Source organism: Enhydra lutris, unplaced genomic scaffold (genome assembly GCF_002288905.1).
Source record: "Enhydra lutris kenyoni isolate GAN:26980312 unplaced genomic scaffold, ASM228890v2 scaffoldscaffold20, whole genome shotgun sequence".
NCBI classification, from domain to species: Eukaryota; Metazoa; Chordata; class Mammalia; order Carnivora; family Mustelidae; genus Enhydra; species Enhydra lutris.
The window spans coordinates 16,362,085-16,365,970 of NW_019154104.1; the positions used below are offsets into that span (position 1 = coordinate 16,362,085).

The window sequence follows — 3,886 nt, forward strand, 5'->3', positions numbered from 1 at the left end:
GCAGCAGATTCAAGGAGGGAAGCCACAGACCCCAACTCTCAGTAGGAGGAGTATCAAAGAATTTACAGTCATTTTTTTTAAGACCATCATGTTGGTTGAGGTAGGGTTTTTTTGGAACTAACATTCCTGACTGATAAAATAGATGACATAAGGTAGATGTAAAGTTGAATAGCACAGTAGGCTGTTGAACTCAAGGTAGGAAGAGATAAAAGAGAGAGGTAGCCAAGAAAGTCTTCACCATAAACAAGCACCAGCTGAGGGCCTATACGTGCACAGCCCAGAATAAAATGTCAAGAGGACTGTATAAATACTAGAAGACTCAGTTTCTATCTCCAAATGAGTTCAAATCTCAACCTTCTATCCACAAACAACATGGCTTTGGAAACTCCCAACTAAGCCTCACTTCGTCTATCAGCAGAATGGAGAGCATATGCTAGGGTTGTTGTGAGACCTAAACAAAACAGCATGAGAAGGGTGTAGCATGGTGCATGTCACTCAGTGCTCAATAAATGCCGTGCATTTGATATTCATTCAAAGAACCTGCACATGTGGGGAAAATGAATGAGCATCAACCATAAAATTGACAGAGAATTGGTATTTGAAGATCTTCTGATGTCCAGGCTAATGGTCAAGTCTTTTGCCTACAAAGCTCATCCCCACCATTGCTGCCCATTTGGAAAAATCTATATCATTTCTCATGAGAAGCCAACTATCCCAATCTGGGCTACTTTTTCTGAACATTAGATCTGAACTGATTTATTTTATCCCTAAATGCATTGGGCCACAATCTTCCCGAATGGATTAAGTCAGATCTTCTATTTTTAGCAGCTAGCTCATTCAGTCCATTTCCCTACTATAAATACCTACCTGCATTTGTGTTATAAAGTAGAACTCTTTTGTCATCTGATTGTCCCAGTCTAGATTAGAGGAGGAGAGGTGAGTGGGAAAATGCAAAACAGGATAGAGGACAGAGAAAGAGAGACTGCATTGTTCTAGGCTGCATACAAGCTATTTTCACAGACCCCAAAGTCCATAGCTGACTGAATGTGGAAGAAAGCCAAGAGATTCTAGCCCTTCTCCACATATTTCTTTGAGAAGTTGGCAGCTGTTCGGGATTTGGTGGAGCCACACAGGTTCTCTCTTATCATTTCATCTACTGGAATTTTCCTTTTCCCAGTCTCATATCTTAGGCCCCCAGTTCAGAGCACATGGATACTGACCCTAGCTTCTAAGGCAGACCAGAAGAGGTTTTTTTTAATGCTTGCTCTTAATGCTCTCAAGTGAAAATAAATTTTCATAGAATCTCATACCCATCTCCTTGGAGTCCCAAAGAAGGGGACACTGAGTTTTCACCAAATACTGATTCAAACGCTTAATAAATTCAAAGCACTAAAAGAAAATAGTCAGGCCAGAGTCAGATGAAGGAGTGGGTCCACCAGGCAGCTGTCTGGTGCTCCAACATGTAAGGAAATATATGCTCGTCCATCACCAGGGTACTAGTACTCCAGTAGAAACTTAAGGCAATGGAGGAAAAAACATCATTTCAAAACTCTTCTCAGAAAAAGCAAAAGGAATACCATAAAACAATCCTGGAGCTGTAACTAAGACCCTAGGAGCCATGCTTTGGATTGTGAATATTTGTCATTGTAGGGTAGCCAGGATCTAAATGTTCTCCCTACATTGAGGTTTCCACCAGCAGTCCTTCCTCTCCATTCCTCCCCTTACTATCCCAGTTTCAGCTGCTCCAAATTAAAGTTGAACAAATACTTGATTTGAACAAATAAATTTACTCAAGTGGGCAGGATATTATCAACAGTCCACCAAGGTTCTCTTATGTCTTGGTCTGGACACTTCCCCCGAGGATCTGAGAGGGTTACAAAACACACTTGTCGGGACGCCTGGGTGGCTCAGTTGGTTAAGCAGCTGCCTTCGGCTCAGGTCATGATCCCAGCGTCCTGGGATCGAGTCCCACATCGGGCTCCTTGCTCAGCGGGGAGCTTGCTTCTCCCTCTGCCTCTGCCTACCACTCTGTCTGCCTGTGCTCATGCTCTCTCTCTCTCTCTCTCTCTCTTTCTAATAAAAAAAACAAAAACAAACAAAAAAAAAAACACACTTGTCCACCCACATTCAGGCACCAAGGGACTACTGTAACTCAACAGCAGCCAATGGGGAGTAGAGTCTCCTGGTCTCTTGAAGATGCACAAAATGCAGATATGCCTTAAATAATAAAAAAGTAAAAAGTATTCATCAAATATTTTTAAGAATAATTCAGGCATGATGACCAAGTGGGGTTTATCTCAGGAACACAAGGTTCAAATCTCAATCACTGGGGGCACTTGGATAGCTCAGTCGATTGAGCATACAACTCTTGATTTTGGTTCAGGTCATGATCTCAAGGTCATGGATCAGGCCCTGCATCAGGCTTCCCACTCCGTATGGAGCCTGCTTGTTCCCTCTCCCTCTACCCTTCCCCCTGCTTCCACTCTCTCTCTTTCAAATAAATAAATAAATATTTAAAATATTTTTTAAAAATCAATCAATGAAATTTAGCATATTAACAAAATAAAAAAAAAAACAAATGCTTATCTCAACAGACTCAGAAGGATTATTAGAAAATGATTCATAATAAAAATTCTCGGGCTCTCAAAAGTGTAAGAAAGAAAGACACAGACAAGGAAGCTGCCACAACTTCCTCCACTATGACCCCAACTTGCCCAAGACTACCATCACAGAATAATAAGCCAGGATTCACCATACCTATTGGATAACTATAAAATATGACACCAAAATTGAAAAAATTGGAGAAAATATCTATGGAGCCGTGTACAAGGGTAGACGTAAAACTATAGGTCAAGTGGTAGCCATGAACAAAATCAGACAAGAAAGTAAAGACGAAGAGTTTCTTAGTTCCACAATTCAGGAAATTTCTCTATTAAAAGAACTTTGTCACCTAAATATAGTCAGTCTTCAAGATGTGCTTATATAGGATTCCAGCTTGTATCACATCTCTGAATTCCTTGGTTCTTGAGAAATACTTGGATTCTATCCCTCCTAGTCAGTTCATGGATTCTTCACATATTAAGACTTATTTGGGCCAAATCATACAAGGGATATTGTTTTGTCACTCTGGACGAGCTCTTCACAGAGACTTAAAACCTCAAAATCTATTGACAACAAAGGAACAACTAAGTTGGCTGGTTTCAACCTTGCCAGCATTTCTGGAATACCTAGTAGCATATATTGTCCATGAAGTAATAACACTGGCATAGAGGTATTGCTGGGGTCAGCTCACAGGTCCTATTGACATTTGGAGTGCAGATACTCTATTTGCAGAATTAGCAACTAATAAGTCACTTTTCCATGGGGATTCAGAAATTGATCAACTCTTTAGGATTTTCAGAGCTTTGGGCACACCCAGTAATGAAGTGTGGCCAGAAGTGGAATCTTTATAAAACTGTTAAGAGCATATTTCCCAAGTGGAAACCAGGAAGTCTAGCATCCCATATCATAAACTTGGTTGAAAAGCTTGGATTTGCTTTCAAAAACGTCAGCACGTTGGCAGGTTAATCCCACCAAACAAGTTTCTGGCAAAATGACACTGAATTATCCATATTTTAATTATTTGGACAATCAGATTGAGAAGATGTAGCTTTCTGACAAAAAGTCTCCACATGCTGTCTCAAGAACAGATAGTTATATTTTTGCTCCACCTCTATTTTTGTCTTATGTGCTCTTTTCTGTGTTGTAAAACTTAAGCTGCTCTTCATCATCTAATTTCAAAAGTGTAACTTTAAAATGTAAATATTGTTCTATATCAATTTAAATATAGCAATTCTGTGTATGAGTGTAGATCTCACTGTAACAAGTATTTGTTACTATAATAAAA

General features: G+C 39.8%; 1 pseudogene; it reads left to right on the top strand.

The window, feature by feature from the left end:
* Window positions 1–2,277: 2,277 nt before the first annotated feature.
* LOC111148739 lies at window positions 2,278–3,649 on the top strand (annotated as a pseudogene).
* The last annotated feature ends 237 nt before the right edge of the window (window positions 3,650–3,886 follow it).